At 34.8% G+C, this 20113-nt stretch overlaps 1 pseudogene across 1 annotated transcript in view; it reads left to right on the top strand.

Moving 5' to 3' along the window:
* The window catches only part of LOC118150932 (ubiquitin carboxyl-terminal hydrolase 9Y-like), an 82132-nt pseudogene extending 63631 nt beyond the window's left edge, over positions 1–18501 (top strand). Inside the window, exons 15-19 of the transcript XR_013531920.1 lie at positions 2103–2241; positions 3723–3986; positions 4871–4995; positions 6474–6693; positions 9941–18501. The product of XR_013531920.1 is annotated as a ubiquitin carboxyl-terminal hydrolase 9Y-like (transcript). The remainder of the gene's footprint in view (positions 1–2102; positions 2242–3722; positions 3987–4870; positions 4996–6473; positions 6694–9940) is intronic.
* The last annotated feature ends 1612 nt before the right edge of the window (positions 18502–20113 follow it).

Below are 20113 nucleotides of genomic sequence, written 5' to 3'. Positions count from 1 at the left end.
GATACTATTTAGACGTTTTCAAAGTAATGATTAGATGAATGGATTTGATAGTTGATGTGTCTGATCCAATTCATTTTTTGAGTTTGTCATCAGAACCTGAAAGTTCCTTTTGCAGAAAATTACCGTAATCCATGATGCTGACTTAATCTTGCATTATTTACTCTCTTCTCCATGTATTTATTTATTTATTTGAGAGAGGATCTCACTATGTTCCCCTGACTGAAATGTAGTGATTATTCGAAAGTGTGATCACAGCACATGACAGCTGCAAACTTCTGGCCTCAAGTGACCCTCCTACCTCAGCCTTTTGAGTAGCTGGCACTACAGGCAAATGCCACACCACATCTGACTGTCTACTTATTTTTATGACTTTGTAGACATCAGAGGCATTTTAGCATGATGAGTGTTTGAACTTAACACAATTAGGAAAGCATCTATGACAGAAATTGAGGGACACTTAAAAATTAATTTCATTAATAGTTTAGAATAGCTTTTTTAGAACTTGATTAATTCTTATTTTACCTTGGCATGAATTACTGTTTAAATAGATAATGTGTGTCATAGGGTAACTGAGCATAAGAACTTAAGAAGTAAAGCCAAGCAAGCTGGTTTTCAAAGCATCACTCCACCTAATAAACTGTATCAAATTAGTCTTTTCAACTTCCCTACACAATCCTATCGTCTTAGCTTTAAAGTAGGGATGAGTGGGTATCTCCAACAGTTTTTATGAAGGTAAAGATGGCTATAATCTGGTGTAAGGTTTCTAATACAGTGCTCAGTACAAAATAAGTGACTGATAAAATATTGATAACCTTGTATGATTAATATACTTGACATGATGTGTTCAATACTGCATATGTACTTTTTATCAAGTTCACAACTAAGGAAAAGATTTACTTATTTATTATTACTATGTTTTTGAAATGAAGTCTTGCCCTGTCTCCCAGGCACTGCAGTGCAGTGGTGCAGTCTTGGCTCACTGTGGCCTCTGCCTCCTGCGTTCAAGTGACTATCCTGCCTCAGCAATTTGAGGCAGGATATATTATATACAACTTGTGTGTGTGTGTGTGTGTGTGTGTGTGTGTGTGTGTGTGTAATTTCTACATATGTCTGTTCTGTTTTCTTTTGTTTTAGCAGAGATGGGGTGGCCAGAGTGGTCACGGACTCTTGATTTCAGGTGATCTGCCTGCCTCGGCCTCCCAAAGTGCTGGGATTACAGGTATGAGCCACAGCTCCCTGAAGGATAAGATTTAGAAACCAGGCTGGGCATGATGACTCATGCATGTAATGCTAGCACATGTGGAAGACGAGGCAGAAGGAGCTCAAGAATTAACTCCAGGAGTTGAAAACCAGCATAGGCAACATAGCAAGAACCCATCTCTAAAACAAAAAAGAAAGAATTACCTGGGTGTGGTGGCACCCACTTGTAAGCCTAGCTGCTAGGGAGGTTGAGGTGGCAGGATCACTTAAGTGAGCAGTCCCCAACCTTTCAGCACCAGGGACAGTTTTGTGGAAGATAATTTTTTTCACAGACTGGGATCAGGGGATAGTTTTGGGGTGATTCAGGTATCTGCCATTTATTGCTCTTTTTTTCTGTTATTATTACATTACCATATATAATGAAATAATTCTAGAACTCACCATAATGTAGAATCAATGGGAGCACTGAGCGTGTTTTCCTGCAGCTAGCTGGATAGATTATCATGCTTTGGATTCTTATAAGGAGTGTGCAGCCTAGATCACTACCATGTGCAGTTCACAGTAGGGTTCTGTCTCCTATAAGAATTGAATGCTCTCACTGATCTGACAGTTTAGGGTGTTCAGGTGGTAATGCAAGCCATCGGGAGTGGTGTAAATACAGATGAAGCTTTGCCAGCTTGTCCACCAGCCAATGGCTGTTCTGCAACCCAGTTTCTAACAGGACACAGACTAGCACCGGTTGGGACCCCTGGCTTAAGCCCAGGAGTACAAGGCTGCAGGGAGCTATGATTGTCCCACTGCACTCTAGCCTGAGCAAGAACCTATCCCTAAAAGATTAAACTAAAAAAATTAAACGTATAGAGTACATTCTTTTAATTTGTTTTATTTAATAATACCTTTAGGTATGAATGTGAAGAATATTTTACAACTTTGAATGTGGACATTAGAAATCATCAAAATCTTGATTCTTTGGAACAGTATATCAAAGGAGATTTATTGGAAGGTGAAAATGCATATCATTGTGAAAAATGTGTTAAAAAGGTATATTGTTTCACTTTTGAAAAATAATGATTTTATTGAACAGATTAGGAAGACATTGGGGTTGTTTATGCTAATTCTCAAAATTAACTTCTGCCTCATCTCTGCTGTTATAGTGGTAGTAGAGAGGTGGCCAAGATGGTCCCTCATTTAAACCAAAAGCGTATTGACAAAATACAGTTTAAGACTAGGAAAAAAAGCTTTTTATCGGGTGAATAATTTTGAAAGTCACAGAATCTCACAAGTTTCCAGCCCTGCCCTGAAATAAATTGCACCTGAATGCTTCAGTCTCAAAGAGTTGATAGTTGAAAACATTATTCTTTTCTTACTCTAGTTTTCTCTTGAAGTAAGGAAGTTTGTTAATTTTATTTGATTACATTAGATTTTCACAACCACATGTACTTTTAGAAACAGATCTCATTTTCTAGGCCTAGCCAGCTACTTTCATCTCTGGCACTTAGTTTGAGGGATGGAATAGTAACATGCCTTTGAAGACACTATACGTTAAATAATGTATATATTTTCCTTGACTTTGATAACCCCTCACCTTAAAGGTGCCTGCATTGTTTTGAACTTACACAGCATTTAGATTGTGGTTTGTTGATAAAGCCATACTGCCTGCCACCCACACTTCTGATACTGGGACAGTTTCTTCTCCCCATTTCTGTTATACTTAATCTACATGTTTTAAAATAATTATATATAGGTAGTAACTTTTTATAAGATAGTGAGGATTAAATTCATTAATATGTTTGTAGTGCTTTGTGTATTACCTGGCTTTTAAATGATGTAGATATTAGCCACTATTATAATTGCTTATCATATGTCTTCAGTTAACTCACAGCAAATTCTGTTCGTTAGCATAAAAGAAAACATCTGAGGAGTAACACAGTGAAATAATAGTGCCTATGTGGAATGTGGAATCACTTAGCCATCAGTGTCTGTAGGCGTAATGTTCTTCAGTTAGCAAGAAATGAGGGACCTTTCATATGCACACGTTCTGCAACATAGATTCCTATAAACATGTATTAAAAAATATTTGAAAAAAATAGCAATACTCAATAAAAAATTATACAAATTCAAAAGCCATTATAGTGTAATAACCATCTACATAGCATTTACATTGTATTAAGTAGGTTATATAAAATGATAAGTCAAACTATACAGGAGGGTGTCTGGATTATATGTAAATACTGTAACATTTTAAATCAGAAACTTCAGCAGACACAGATGTTGCTATTTATGGGGTTGCTGGAGCCAGTGCCATACAGATACCGAAAGATGAGGATATTTATATATTTTTAGCTTTGGTAAATAAGGATTAAGTCAGTTATACCATAATTATCCTGTTGGAGTTTATTGTTATTTACTCATCTGTTTATAAATGCATTTAAATAGATCATAAACTTTAAAATTAATGTTAATTTGTTCTAGTTTTTGTTCTGGCTACAAAAGAACATCTGTTTATATTCTGTTTATTTTAGGTGGACACAGTAAAGCGCCTGCTAATTAAAAAATTGCCTCTAGTTCTTGCTATCCAACTCAAATGATTTGACTATGACTGGGAAAGAGAATGTGCAATTAAGTTCAATGATTATTTTGAATTTCCTCAAAAGCTGGATATGGGACCTTACACAGTAGCAGGTGTTGAAAAGCTGGAGAACGATAATGTAAACTCAGAAAATCAGTTGATTGAACAGAAAGAGCAGTCGGAAAATTAAACTACAGGAAGCACAAAGTACAGACTGGTAGGTGTGCTTGTACACAGAGGTCAAGCAAGCAGTGGGCATTATGATTCTTACATCATTCAAAGGAATGATAAAGATGATGAGAGAGATCACTGGTATAAATTTGTTGATGGAGATGTAACAGAATGCAAAATGGATGATGATGAAGAAATGAAAAATCAGTGTTTTGGTGGAGAGTATGTGGGAGAAGTATTTGACCACATGATGAAGCGCATATCTTATAGGTGGCAGAAGAGGTGGTGGAATGCTTACATACTCTTTTATGAACAAATGGATATAATAGATGAAGATGATGAGATGATAAGACGTATATCAAAGCTAACTATTGCAAGACCCCATCAAATCATTTTGGCACCAGCTATTGAGAGAAGTGTACGGAAACAAAATGTGCAATTTACGCATAACCAAATGCAGTATAGTTTAGAGTATTTTCAGTTTGTGAAAAAGCTGCTTACATGTAATGGTATTTATTTAAACCTTACTCCAGGTAAGCTTTGGAAGTAGCTTCTTACTAATAAAGGATCATTTTTATTTAGCATCTAGGATATCTTACAAGGCATCAAATGTTTAATCTTTTTCTTCAGTTTTATTTTTTTTTCATAGAATTATTAGTCTCATTTTACATGAATGTGCTGGCCTTTTTGGTTTATTTTAAAATGAAAAATGTAGGGTATCTGTACCTTTGAATAGTGATTCTTAATATGTGGAAGTATAGAAAAGCATTTATTATAGTAATTACTATTTTTTACTATAACATTACTTTTAATATGGATTATGAAGTGGTAAGATAATCACTAAGAATTACTTCTGGCTAACTAAGGTTTTTTAACATAGACTTTGAAGATAAAAATGTTTTTAACTGTATATGTACTTTTTATTTAAAGGGCAGGATTATTTATTGCCCTGAAGCAGAAGAAATTACTATGATTAGTATTCAGCTTGCTGCTAGATTCCTCTTTACCACTGGATTTCACACCAAGAAAATAGTTTGTGGTCCTGCCAGTGACTGGTAAATGGCTTTGGATTTTATTCATACAGTACTTATAGTTGTTTTTTTTTTATTATTATTTTGCTTTATGTTTTTCTAACCATGAAAATATCATTTCAAATACAGAATAATAATCTTGGTTGTAATCATTAGGGAAATCTTACTAAAATTGCCTAATCTAAAAGTGCCTTTAATTATTTAAAAATTGGCTCCTGCTCTTCTGACTTTGTATCACATCTTAGTCTATTTCATCATTAAATTATTAAGCTTTATTTTTATTTTTTATTTTTTTAAATTTTTTATTGCATTTTAGGTTTTGGGGTACATGTGCAGAACATGCAAGACAGTTGCATAAGTACACACATGGCAGTGTGTTTTGCTTCCTTTCTCCCCTTAAGCTTTATTTTTACTAGATGAAATTCTCACTCGTAATTAAAAAGGTAGATTGGCTGGGTGCAGTAGCTAATTCCTATAATCCCAGCACTTTGGGAGGCCAAGATAGGGGGATCATGAGGTCAAGAGTTCAAGATCAGCCTGACCAACATGTTAAAACCCCATCTCTACTAAAAATAAAAAAATAACTGGGCATGATGGCATCTGCGTGTAATCCCAGCTACTCAGGAGGATGCGGCAGGAGGATCACTTGAACCTCAGAGCCAGAGGAAGCAGTGAGACTCTATCTCAAAAAAAAAAAGGCAGATGATTTTTTAGGCCAGGTGTGGTGGCTCATACCTGTAATCCCAGCACTCTGGGAGACCAGAGTGGACAGATCACTTGAGGCCAGGAATTTGAGACCAGCTTGGGCCACATAGTAAAACGTCATCTCTACAAAAAGTCAAATTAACTGGGTGTGGTGACTCACATCTGTAATCCTAGCACTTTAGGAGGCTGAGGTGGATGGACCACTATAGACCTGGAATTTTAGGCTATCGTAGGCAGCAGAGCAAGATCCTATCTCTACCAAAAAATTTTTTTTAAATAATTAGCTAGGCCTATGGCCTGTTTTATGTAAAACCAGCTACTTGGCAGCCTGAGGCAGAAGGATCATTTGCATCCAGGAGTTTGAAGCTGCAGTTAGCTATAATTGTACCACTGCATTTATTCCAGCTTGGGCAATAGAGAGTTTCTCTCTTTAAAAAATAAAAAAATACAATTTAAAAATGGCTGTAGTTTTAAGTTACTATTAAATATGCAGTATATTATAACTTGATTTAACAACTCAGCATTGTTCATGTTGAAAGATGTTAAGAAATGTTTTGGCGCTAGCGAGAGTTTGATCATGGATTTGCAGAGAGTTAACACACGTTTTGAATTTTATTCACTTTTTTGACTCTGTGGGACTAAAGTTACAAAGCTGTGTCAATCTGTTATTTGTACTAAAACCAACTGACCATTAATTGCAGAGTACATCTTAGATTATTGTTTCATTTATAAAAACCTGTAGCAAGCAAAATAAACACATTAGTAAAATTTGACATTCATAGATGTTTCTGTTTTAGGTATGATGTACTATGCATTCTCCTCCGTAACAGCAAGAATGTACGTTTTTGGTTTGCATATAATGTTCTTTTTAATGTATCAAATCGCTTTCTGAATATCTTCTGGAGTGCCCAAGTGCAGAAGTGAGGGTTGCGTTTGCAAAACTTACAGTGTTTATTGTACACTTTTTCTTGCAAGATGGATCTTGCCTTCTCTTTTGCATCTTCAGGACCTAGTCAGGTAATTGCACAGCTTTTTTTTTTTTTTTTTTTTTTTTTTGGTAATTAAATACTTAGAAGTAAATTCTGTTCTTGGCAGATTCAAATCACCAAATTTATGTGCCTCTCTTTGCTGTATTTGCTGTACACAAATGCAGACACACATTATGACACTTGTAAGTTCTTTAAGTTATTTCATGGTAATAGTGATTGTTGATACTGAAAAAAAAGAGAAATTCCTTTTGTGTATTCAGTTATTTACCGTTATTTAGTAAATCCTTAAGTTTTTACATTTTTTAGATTTACTTTTATAATGGCTAAGTGAAAAGCTTTTTTAGTGAAACACAGTACCATGAAATTAGTGATAATGTAAATAAATAATCCACCTAAATTCTTTTATTGAAGTTTTTGGGGCTTTTTGTTTGTTTGTTTGTTTGTTTGATTGTTTGTTTGTTTGTTTTTTGTAATCACAGCAACATACGAGATCTACAATGAAGTCTACCTGAGCTCTTCATTATCTCTCTCAAAGAGCGCGAGTGTATTTAGTGATTTTCTTTATGAAATATTTGCTGTATATATGATGTCGATAAAATAATATTTCATTTTTCACAGGCATGTGATAACTTGAACTTGAGTGACCACTTACTAAGAGCCACACTAAATCTCTTGAGAAGGGAAATTTTAGGGCATGGGCGTCATTTACAGCAATATTTTAATTTGTTTGTAATGTATGCCAATTTAGTTAAGAACTTTTCATGACTATATTAAGGATTGTTTCTTTTTTAAATATTAAATGAGAAGCACATTTTAATCAAGTGATTATATGTAATTTGTTCTAAAATAGAAGCAGTGTACCATATTCATATTCTTAAAAGACATTGCAGGGCCGGGCGCGGTGGCTCACGCCTGTAATCCCAGCACTTTGGGAGGCCGAGGCGGGTGGATCACGAGGTCAACAGATCGAGACCATCCTGGTCAACACGGTGAAACCCCGTCTCTACTAAAAATACAAAAAATTAGCTGGGCATGGTGGCGCGTGCCTGTAATCCCAGCTACTCAGGAGGCTGAGGCAGGAGAATTGCCTGAACCCAGGAGGCGGAGGTTGCGATGAGCCGAGATCGCGCCATTGCACTCCAGCCTGGGAAACAAGAGTGAAACTCCGCCTCAAAAAAAAAAAAAAAAGACATTGCAGATTTTCTATGTAACTTTAATGGCATTTCTTGTATTATAAGGCAATTTATGCACTTGTTTTATTTCTCTGATAATCTTTAAGATCAGATACTCTGTCTGATAGATATCATCTCTTATTGTTACTTTTTGTAAAATACTGGCTTCATGGTCATATCCCACACCATCTGAATAAGAATTCCCAGGGCTTGCATAAGGAATCCATATTTCTAAAGGATACCAAGTGGTTGTGTTGCTTATCAGGTTTAAGAATTATTTATTTAAAGAACTTACCATGTACATATGTATCTGTTAAGCTAAATTGAAATGAATAATAATGCAAATAATCAATCTTAATCTGTTATTAGTACAAATATCAGTTAACACGTGATTTTCAGTGTATCTTTCTTAGAGTAGCCTGCTTTTCCTCACATTAATCTATTTATTATTTTGATTGTTTCTACAATACTTACCTAAAAAAAATATTTCTGGCTTATTCCATTGTGTTTTGATGGTTTTTAAATATTTACCTAATTCTCAACTAGATAGCAGAATTTTTGTAACAAGAGGGGATTGCATAGTAGTATTTTGTCATTGTTGAATGAATGGATAGATTGCCAGGAATATACATAAAAAAATCATTGTAGTGTTTTCAGTGTTGTTTTATGTTGTTTTTATTGTCTGGAAGAAGAATAAATTATTACAGATGCAGTAATGTGATTTGAATATCAGTAGTGCAGGTGTTAGTATAACAATATTTCAAAATTAGTAATTTATTGATATAGTTAAAATTTATTGACTAGTTAATTTTAGTGATACTGATAAGTATTTGATCACATTTTTATGAACGATTGATTCAGTTAGCAGATATACTCATATCTGTGATGTTTTTGATTTTCAAAAGTTAACTGAATAACTTTTAAATGTCTTACTACATAAAATGAAGTTCTGTAGTCACACATTCCTCTAATGAAGGTGATATCTATATTGTTAATCTTTGACTTCGACAGTAAGAACATTTTACCAGTTATTCTTCCTTCTCTGATCATGTCTGTGTTTTCTAATAGAGTAAGAAGTGGATATTACACAAACATAAATGAACTGTTTATTTTAAATATAAAAGTATTAAATTTACACACAAAAATGCTGTTTTCAACTATTTTATTTTAGATATTTGCTGCTTATACACAACACATTGATAGTGTATAACATAACCTCATGGCAATTTTCCCAGCCAAGAATTGGTATAGATTTATGACTCAAGTGTAAATCAGGGCATTAGGTTTCAGATTTTAGAAGTTTTTGGATTTGAGAAAATTGAAACAATGCATTTGCAACACATTGTGTAACATTCCCAGTAAGACCTCAAGCAATATCCTACAATCAAACATACTAATATTTCTATGATGAATAATAAAAAAATCCCTTTAAGGGTGGAAGAAGGATTTTTTTAAACAGAGTGGATGGTTTGTGCAGACTTGGTACAGACATGACTTGGTGGCTTAGGCACCGTGTTAGGTATTCAGTGTGACTTGCTATGGTGAAGGATACAGAATAGCAGTACTGATTTGCAGGATTCTCTAAGGAGGGGCCGTGGAGGTGGAGGTGGTGGTGGAGATGGGGAGTGTGTCTAGTAGTGGGATGCCTATGTCTAGAATATCTAAAATCATTTGGATACATTTATTACTATAGATGTAGTTACAACAAGCCATGTAAGGAGATGTCCTAGAATGGAAACTTTTTCTAAAATATTTTTTATGGCTCATTTAATTTAGTTTCTGTCTTTCTTATGCCGAGAGTTATTATTTGGCTAGGGCCTTCCAGACTCTTTAGGCCATAGAAAGTTTACATTCTCAAGGCTAATTGGAATGCCATAGTCATGATCATTATTTCGCGGTTAGGCTACCTTATCTTATTTAATTCAGTTAGTGTATTTTCTATTCTGTCTGCATTCTGCCTGTATTGTTTGTATTCTAAACAAAGAGAATGAGCTTTTAATAATATAAGTTACAGAGTGCTATAGTAATTACTCTATTATTATAGTTTTTACTCTCTTAGTTTTTTTTTCCTATTTATTTTTTTTGTCCTTTTTTTTTTTATAGGTGTGCCAGAAAAAACACAGCTTCTGAAATTGAATGTACCTGCTACCTTTAAGCTTGTGTCTTTAGATGAAGGGCCAGGTCCTCCAATCAAATATCAGTATGCTGAATTAGGCAAGTTATATTCAGTAGTGTCTCAGCTGATTCGTTGTTGCAGTGTATCATTAAGAATGCAGTCTTCAATCAATGGTAAAGTAGCATGTTCCACTTTCTTTTTCACAGCAGTTTAAACATAATCTTTTTTCACAGCAGTTTAAAACTAAGCTTTTACAAAGCTTTATGTAACATTTGATTTAAATTAGCTCTGACGATTTATAAAAATGGAACTAGTCTGAAGCTCTGAAAAAGTTTCAGCTTTTTCATATATCTAATGGAGTTCGTTTTTGTTTTTTTAATGCAGGGTTCTGTGCTATCTTTTGAAATTGTTAGTTTAAGAATGTTAAACTTTGTTTTTAGTGTCAACATTTGTATTTTTGCATTTTATCATCTTCGTATAGGTGACCATTTAGGTGAATTTTTAGTTTAATTTAAAGTCAGATTTTATTATTTAAGGTAAGAAATTTACTATTTACTATTATAATTTTGTGAGTAATTCTATTGGTTTATCATTGATAACAAATCTCTTCTAGGTATCCTCCTCTCCCCAATCCTTTCAGGGACCCCAATTTATCACAGCCTATAATGCCAGTTCAGCAGAATGTGGCAGACATTTTATTTGTAAGAACAAGTTATATGAAGAAAATTATTGAAGACTGCAGTAACTCAGAGGATACCATCAACTTGCTTTGCTTTTGCTCTGGAGAGAATCCTCAGTTCTCATCTACTGTCCTCAATGAACTTCTCTGGCAGGTCAAAGAAAAATAAACATTGATGTATCTGTTATCTGTTATTTTATTCATTTTTTAAATGAGTAATTCACTATCTTTGAACTATTTGTAGGTTGCATATTCATATACCTATGAACTTCGGCCGTATTTAGATCTACTTTTGCAGATTTTACTGATTGAGAACTCTTGGCAGACTCACAGTGAATATGCTTTGCCACCAGAAGAATTACAATTTCCAGTATTCTTGATATTACTTGAATTATCAATCACCAAATATATTTTTTATCTTTTGGTGCGCGGCTTAATGTTCTATCTTGAAAAACATATGAAGGAAAAAAGCCACTTATTTGTATTCTGTTCTCTTAATGTTTCACTTTTATGCTTAATATTAGGTTTTGTCCTCCATTTACTGTTTCTATTTATTTTAAAAAAACCAGCAAGACTTTTGATTCCTACTTAAGTTCTATTAATATTTTAAGATTATCATGTACTTTTTCTAGAATTATAGTAGAAAACAGTTATCTAAAAGCAATCCCTCACCTCTAAGTAGTTAGTTTTATATGTATATAAGAAAAAAGGGCCGGGCGTGGTGGGTCAAGCCTGTCATCCCAGCACTTTGGGAGGCCGAGGCAGGTGGATCTTGAGGTCAAGAGATCGAGACCATCCTGGTCAACGTGGTGAAACCCCGTCTCTACTAAAAATACAAAAAATTAGCTGGGCATGGTGGTGCGTGCCTGTAATCCCAGCTACTCAGGGGGCTGAGGCAGGAGAATTGCCTGAACCCAGGAGGCGGAGGTTGCAGTGAGCCAAGATTGCACTCCAGCCTGGGTAACAAGAGCGAAACTCCGGCTCAAAAAAAAAAGAAATGAGTGTAATTTCAAAACTGAGATTATGCTATAACAGGTCTATAAATATACCCCTAGAATTCTCAGTTGTTTTCTCTGCAGTAAAATCAGTATAAGAATTACACTGTAGAATTAGTTGCCTAACTCTGCCTAAAAATTACTTTTTTCCTCATGGGAATTTTAAAATAATAGCTTGTTTTAGGAACATACACACACGTACACACACACACTCATTAGACATTGTAATAAACAGAAGAAAAACCTGAAAACAAATTTATTATAAAGCCGCAGAACACAGTACTAAAAGGCAAAGCATTGTCATCTTCTATTTTAGAGAACTGAAAATATTGGACTTCAACAATTAGAATTATCAAATTGTGATTCAGTTTCCCATCAAGCAGATCAATTAACGTAAAAGTGGCATTAGATCAGTAAAGTTTTAAATTAGATTCTGTTTTGTTTCTTAAAATTTTACTGTTTTAAACAATCTGTAGGTAAATATTGCTATGTGACTTCCATTTATTTATTTATGTATTTCTTTATTTACTTATTTTGGATACACAGTCTTGCTCTGTTGTCAGGCTGGAGTGCAGTGGCGTGATCTCAGCTCACCTGCAACGTCTACTGCACAGGTTCAAGCGATTCCCCTGCCTCAGCCTCCCAAGTAGCTGGGACTACAGTTGTGTACCACCATGCCTGGCTAACTTTTTGTATTTTGGTAGAGACAGGGTTTCAGCATGTTGGCCAGGATGGTCTCGATATCCTGACCTTGTGATCTGACCACTTAAGTCACCCAAAATGCTGAAATTACAGGATGAGCCACTGTGCCCAGGTAACTGTGACTTCTTATATTTGCTCTAAGGCTAATCACATTTTTAGCCTTGTCTCATCCAAGGAAATGATTTATAATAAAGATACACATGCTGGATTAATGTGGACAGTAGTGGACATTTGTGCAAAATTAGTATAGGCCTTATGAACATAAGCTTGACATGTTTTTTTGTAATGGATGTTTAGTTTATTCAGTAGACAGTATTCAACAGATATATATATATAAACATCTACTGGGTGCCAAGAACTGTTATTATCACTTCTTCTGTAAGAGAATACGAAAATGGTATATATATCACAGGTGTTGCAGGAAACCTATCTGTTTTTTTGTGTGAAATTTTTCACATTGAATTTAGATGTCAAAAATTGCTCTTTCCGAACAAAATTTAATTTGCAAATGTGTCTAAAGCAAACAAAAAAAACTGACATTTGCCTTAGGACATAAAAATATTTTGTCAAGTAAGATAGATGGTATGGAGGAAAAACTTTTTAAAGTTATTTTTCTGTCTGGGTAATGACGGAAGAAGGCAATTTTGGGCCGGTGGGAGGCGGGGGGGGTGGAAGCTTTTTTGCCTTTTGAGACAGAGTTTTGCTGTTGTTGCCCAAGCTTGAGTAGGTGATCTCGGCTCACTGCAATCTCCATATCCTGGGTTCAAGGGATCTTCCTGTCTCCTAAGTAGCTGGGATTATATGCATGTGCCACTACACATAATTTTTGCATTTTTAGTAGAGATGGGTTGTCATGATGGTCAGGCTAGTCTTGAACTCCTAACCTCAGTTGATCTACTGGGCTTGGCCTCCCAAAGTGCTGCAGTTACAGGAGTGAGCCACCATGCCTGGTTTGTGTTTGTTATTTTTTAAATTTTCCATTAAGGCGAAGAGGGAATAGTTAGCTGTGTAAATATGCTGCAATTAGGCAATCCTGAAATAAAATAATTGATCATTAGAAAATCAGGCAAATTTTAACATTGTTAGTGGAAATTGCTTTACCCATCATGTACGTGTTTTTACATTATTAGAATTCAAGTTAGTTTTGTACTGCCAATTTATGTCACTGTTCCATAATCACTGGATTCTTGCTTGACCTGCTAAAATGCAGTCTTTGAAAAATGAGTTAAGTCAAAATAAGTTTTTTTCAACTGAAATAGTCTTAAAATACTAGTTAGGTTTAGGAAAAATAATGTGGTTAGCTGGACATGCTGGTATGTTTCTGTAATCTCAACTACTTGGGAGACTGAAGTGAGAGTATTCCTTGAATTTTGGAGTTTGAGGCTGAACTGAGCAATAAACTATGAACATGCCACTGTAGAGCAGTCTAGCCTAGGACAGAGAGCAAGATTCTGTCTCTAAAAGAAAGAAAGAAGACTTAAAAAAAATAATGTGTAGCATCATTGTCCTTTCTTTGCTGTTACTAGTGCATTCAGTGTATATTTAGCGAAAGCATTTTGGATTAGTAATTTGACCAGAACTCAAATCATTGAATCAAATTGCTAACCACTGCTTAACTTGGCTAGATCTGTAATATTTGGCAAGCTGTTTGTGCTCTCTATACTTGTTTTCTCATTTGTTAAAATGTTCCTAATTTTAATTTTTTTTCTACATAGTTAGGAAAGTAATTCAAATATGAATTACATTATATTATTACATAAAAAACTTGTTCTAAATGGCACATATTAGGCACTCAAATGTGAACTACTATTGGATATTACAAATTTTTATATCTGCTCTGATTTAGAATTCATAATGCACTTAAAGGAATTCCAGATGATCGAGATGGGCTGTTTGATACCATACAGCGCTCAGAGAATCATTGTCAAAAAACGAGCATATCAATGCATAAAATGTATGGTAGCTTTATTTAGCAGTTGTCCTGTTGCTTACCAAATCTTGCAGGTGAAGGTTTTCTCTTATAATTTTGTAGAAACCTGTGTCATAATTAAGGAATACTTTAAAAGAAAATAATCATGAAAATTTTGAATTAGCATTTTCAATTGATAATGAAAAGTATTCTAAATTGTTTTACATATATAGTTTTATTTTCTTTTGAAGGGTAATGGAGATCTTAAAAGAAAATGGACCTGGGCAGTGGAATGGCTAGGAGACAAAGTTGAAAGAAAACCATATACTGGAAATCCTCAGTATACTTAAAACAGTTGGTCTCCTCCAGTACAAAGCAATGAAACATCAAATGGTTATTTCTTAGAAAGATCACATAGTGCCAGGATGATACTTGCGAAAGTTTGTGAACTCTGTCCAGAAGAGGTTAAGAAAGAAAGAAAGAGAAAGAAAGAAAGAAAGAAAGAAAGAAAGAAAGAAAGAAAGAAAGAAAAGAAAAGAAAAGAAAAGAAAACAAAAAAAGAAAGAAAGAAAGAAAGAAAAAGCCACCAATGGATACCAGATAGATGTGGGAAAAAGAAATGTAATATTTTAATGTATAAGCCAATGTTTATTAATACTGTTAAAAAAAATCATGCTGCTGTTTTGTTTTCTTTAACGCTTAGCTTGATTGGTTTGCTCTTAACAAAGAAGTTTCCTTTTGGAAAAAACTTACGTGAAGTTGTCTAATAATTACATACCTAAAGAATTCAGAGTTTATTTTGTATGTTTCTTTTTTGTTTTTGTTTTTGGAGATGAAGCCTTGCTCTGTTGGCACAGGCTGGAGTGCAGTGGCACGATCTTCGCTCACTGCTGCCTCCACCTCCTGGATCAAGTGATTTTACTGCCTCAGCCTCCTAAGTACCTGGGATTACTGGTGCTAACCTGAGTAATATTTGTATTTGTAATAGAGATGGGGTTTCAGCATGATGGCCAGGCTGGTCTCAAACTCCTGACTTTAAGTGCTCCACATGCCTCGGCCTCTCAAATTGCTGGGATTATGAGCATGAACCCCTCCTGGCCTGTTTTCTTGTATTATAAATTATTGGAAGTAAATGCAAAGATGATAAAGAGGCCAACTTTGTGCATTTCTTAAATTTATTTTAAACTAAGGAAATTAAATATAAATTTGAAGTTACTGTTAGAATCTAATGCTAAATCTCTTTAATTATTTAAAATTGGAGCCAGATGACCAAGATGCTCCAGATGAGCATGAGTCCTCTCCACCAGAAGATGCCTCGTTATATCCTCATTCACCTGGTTCTCAGTATCAAAAGTTAAAAAGGATTTTTTATTTTTACCCCCCAAACTCATTTTGATGCTTACTTAAAAGGTCTTCAGTTATTATTTTTTAAAACATTTTGAAAGTCCAGCCTTTCTATGTGCCTGGCTACTATTTAAAACTAGATAAACTGTTCCAAACCAACATGGATTTGAGACTTACCCACTGTCACTGTAAAGTAATAACGAAATTGTCTAGAACAGCTTCGGCAAGATAATCAATAGAGGATTGGTTGGAGTGAGGTCATATTTCATTTTACTGCTGTGGTGTTTTCTTTATCATCAGGTACTACCCCCTTGTCCTGTTTGCTGTGGTTAATCAAATTATGTAGTATTTCAGTAATTGTTGAAGAAACGTTAAAGCATCAAGTATCTGGGTGGGTACTTACCCTCAAGATGCAGTAGCAGTAAAATTTCTGTTTGGCTTTAATAGAACTGAAAAACTATAACTGAGGAAAAATGTAAATAAACTGTGAGAACTTCATTTTTAAAATAAGCATTTTTGGGAAAAAAAATTCTGGGAAGATTAGTCACAAATGTGAGTAATGCAGTCATTTTAAGGCAGTGATTCTTAAATTTAATGTGCATCATAATCATGCAAATGCACTAAGGATAGCAGTTGCAGGGGAAAATTGTCACTCTATAGAGCTTTTGTGGGACTCAAGAATTGGCATTTCTTTCAGGATTCCAAGTATTCCTGGTCTGGAGAAAGCATGAAAAAGGTTTCTGCTTAGCACAATAATTGGCAAAACTTTGTTTTGTTTTGTTTTGAGATAAAGTCTCTATTGCTCAAGAGCAGTTGCATGATCTCCGCTCACCGTAACCTCCACCCCCCAGGTTCAGGCAATTCTCCTGCCTCAGCCTCCCAATTAATTGGGACTATAGGCACATGGCCACCACATCCAGCTAATTTTTGTGGTTTTGGAAGATATGAGGTTTCACCGTATTGGCCAGGATTTCTTGACCTGTAATCCATCCACTTTGGCATCCCAAAGTGCTGGGATTACAGGTGTGTGCCACCAGGCCCAGCCAAGACTCTTAAATACATTGTCTGTGGAGGTAAAATGATTTTTTTATCTGAAACGGACCCATTTTATGTGTGTGCATTTTCCCAAAACACTTTATGTGGTACTTTTTTCTTAAAATATAAATATCAGATTATAGGTTTTTTCTTTTTTAAAGATAAGTTCTTGGTTTTAAATTTTCTAGTTTTTAACCAACCTAAGCCCATAGTTTTACATTTTAATTGTTAATATCTGAAAAGTATGATATGCTGGTCTCTTTCACCCTCTTAGAATAATCATGTGCATGGACAGCCATAAGCAGGACCAGCAGCACGTAACTTGAACAGCCCTCAGAAAACTGGCCAACAAACACAAGTAAATTACAAAGGCAATGAAGAAATATCCTCACCTCAGATGAAGGATCAGTGAAAAGCACATAATTAACTGTTTCCATTATGACAATGCAGTAAGGCATTACCATCCAAGCTTTCTCTGTGCCTGGCTGGTATTGAAAACTAGATAAACTATTTTAAAGCAATGTGGAGTGGAGAGCATATTCAGTGTCTCATTTATAATAATTTGCAGTTTGTCAGTGTATAAGCCATAGGCAGGGGAAGTGTACAGTGTTTTGTAATAAATGACTGATCCTAATCTGTAAATGACAAAAGTGTATATATTATGTTAATTTTTGACTGTTACTTCTTAAGCAAGAAACTTCTTTTGATAAAAACAAGTCAGATCTATACAATCACACAATTTTTTTTGTTAATGTTCACTGCATTGTGCAATTGATATTGCCTGCTTTGTGCAATCTGACCAACTCCTTCACCGCCTTTACCCCCATAAAAGGTAACATAAAAAAGAGCCCATCTTTCTCAGTTTACACCAGTAGTTTCTTGTTAATCTTTTTTCCTGGATCTTTAAGGTTGGTGGTTAACTTTTGAATTATGTGGTTGATGTGGAAAATCGGCAATGTGATGTTTCTAGACGTTTTTGTTACCTTTTTATTCTGGTATAGAGGTTAACCACTTTAGTTATTCTTACATTGTAACAATTAGCATGGCTTCACACTATTTGTGTAGCCAAGAGGACAGAATTGCTAGCCAAGAGGACAGAATTACTAAATGACAGCAGTTGCCCAGAGGGACAGTTGTATTGCTCAAAGATTTTATTTCTTATACCTAGAATAAATATAAAATGGGGGAAAATGTGACAAGCAATTTTCATTGCATACATGTTCTTCACATTTTATGTTTGATAGTTCAATTTCATTATTAGATAAAGAATATCAAAGTATATCTAATAGGAATTTTAAAATATTAAAACCAGTATGCAAAATTTTTCTGTGTCGGAATATGTAAAGCATAATAGACTGTATTTGTTGCACTTGGTTTTTGTTGTTGTTGTTGTTGTTGTTGAATTTATTAACTGGAGCTTCTAAAAGTTTGCTTGTTTTAATCAAGTGAAGTGTACTTCATCAGAATCAACAGTACTTTGAAATACCATTGCACCAAGATGCCTGACTGAATTACTAGTCAGTCACAATTTTACTTGAAAGCAAGAATTGTCCTAGTAGTTTTTTTTTTCTGTTACTCTAAAACCCTTGTTGTTAAATATAAGGTTTAATTAAAATATAAGCTCCTGCTTATGTTAATGTAATTCTAAGGTACCATTTTGGAATAACATTTGTTGTAAGATTACAAGAAACCCATGAGTTAATGCCGTATTTAAAAAGAGAATTGGTAAATTTTGAATGTGTGTAACATTTTGGAACCTGTTTAAAAACCACATATCCCTGCAAATAGATCCAGCCTGTCCTTCCTATACTATTTAAATATTTTGCTGTTTTGATTAATAGAAATTATTTTGCTGAATTCACAAATAGAATTCTGATTTAAGAAGAATTTTGTCCTGTGGTGTGTTTTTGTTTCTTGTTTATCTCTTGCGGTATTCTTAAGGACTACATATTTAAATCATCATTTTTGCGCTTTTGGCACATATTTGCATAGTTGATGCTTGTTATTGATAGTAGTAGATGTTTTATAAAGTCCCTATGAATACCAAATTAGCAAACATTGAACTTTTTATACCATGAATATTTGAAATCCTCAGTTTCTCAAACTACCACTCTGCAACCTATGTAGTATGTTCATTTGATATAATCTCTTTACCCAGTGTTAGACACAATAGACCCTTAAAGGTGTCACTTAGTATAAAGAAATGCAATTCATTTGGTTGTAGTATATTATTATTTTCTTACAGTAATTTAAGCATTAGCATCGACCATTGTGAATGTAGTATTCAGGACCCATTAATACTCTGTCAGGGCTAGGGATGTTGGTTCATTGTAAGCAGCTATGTTAAGGGCTTTTGTATTCGGACCATAGTTATTTGCACTCTATATCTCTTTTCCGGCCTAGAAATAGATCTTGGGATTTTGTTCCTCACAGAGTACAAGAGGAATATGTCTAGATTGACCCCATTTGCATTATTGCTACACCTCCATAAGGTGACCACCTCAAATGAATTCACCAGGCTGTCTACTTGCTGATTCTAGTCACCCCTATTGTCCTGGAGAGAGTTCTTTGGATGGATGTCAACATACCCTTCTTTAATGTACTCTTTAAATCCCATGTTGTATTTTTCCAGAAGGCTGTGTCACATATTGTCATCTTAATAGTTCAGTTTTCTATTGTCCTGGTGGCCAAGTCATTGGTCACTAATAATGAATTAGTAAGAATTCAAACAAATGCATTTTTAAAAAACTAATTGTTAACTTTTGAACACAAGAAAACAGCCTGTAGTTCAATTATTGAACTAATTTATTCATTCAGTCTTCAACTGGTCTTCATTTCTAGTCTCTATGAAAGCCTGCCAGCAGGATATTGTTCACCCACCTTTAAACTGCCATCCATAAACCAAGCAGTAGGGATGCTACTGGTCAGTAGGGAGCTATCAAAAGAGCACTGCCCATAAGACTGGATGATGCAGAAGTTCCTGACATGGTTCCAAACTTGATCCTAAGGAACATGTTTCTCTATAAACTTATTTTCCGTGTTATATTGGAACCCTTCTGAGCACTTACTAGAATGTTTTCTTAATTCATGCAGTACATTCCAGGTGTTTCAGGTTTTAGTACTAGTTTATGTTCTTCAGTCTCAGAAGTAGGCAAGGCAAGACAAGGTAGTAATTAGCTTGTCAAGGCAAGCTACACCAAGGCAGGACAAACTAGTAATTATCTCTGAAATGGCATATAATATATCATGTCATCCAGGAGTTTCCTAGTGTAAAATTCCCAGCTATTTCTGCAGAGTGGCGTGTGCAGGGCTTTTGCCATAGCTTCAGTCTGCCTAAGAGCATGCAAACACCTCCAAATTTGCAGTGTGGATCATAAGGTTTCAAAGTATTGAGAGAGAGAGAACACTTTGCAATTCAGACATGGCCTCCCTTAGTGCAATTTCTAATTTAAATAGACCTCTCTCTCTTTTTTAAATTGATAGATTAATTTATAAA

The sequence above is a fragment of the Callithrix jacchus genome, chromosome Y (genome assembly GCF_049354715.1).
Source record: "Callithrix jacchus isolate 240 chromosome Y, calJac240_pri, whole genome shotgun sequence".
NCBI classification, from domain to species: domain Eukaryota; kingdom Metazoa; phylum Chordata; class Mammalia; order Primates; family Cebidae; genus Callithrix; species Callithrix jacchus.
This window is presented reverse-complemented; position numbering and strand designations above follow the sequence as displayed.